The following is a 278-nucleotide window of genomic DNA, read 5'->3' as shown; positions in this document are numbered from 1 at the left end:
GGACAACGTGGGTTAGGTTAAGGGACAACGTGGGTTAGGTTAAGGGACAACGTGGGTTAGGTTAAGGGACAACTTGAGTTAGGTTAAGGGACAACTTGAGTTAGGTTAAGGGACAACTTGAGTTAGGTTAAGGGACAACTTGAGTTAGGTTAAGGGACAACTTGAGTTAGGTTAAGGGACAACTTGAGTTAGGTTAAGGGACAACTTGAGTTAGGTTAAGGGACAACTTGAGTTAGGTTAAGGGACAACTTGAGTTAGGTTAAGGGACAACTTGAGTT

The sequence above is a fragment of the Schistocerca gregaria genome, unplaced genomic scaffold (genome assembly GCF_023897955.1).
Source record: "Schistocerca gregaria isolate iqSchGreg1 unplaced genomic scaffold, iqSchGreg1.2 ptg000920l, whole genome shotgun sequence".
NCBI lineage: Eukaryota > Metazoa > Arthropoda > Insecta > Orthoptera > Acrididae > Schistocerca > Schistocerca gregaria.
Note: the sequence above shows the minus strand (reverse complement) of the source record.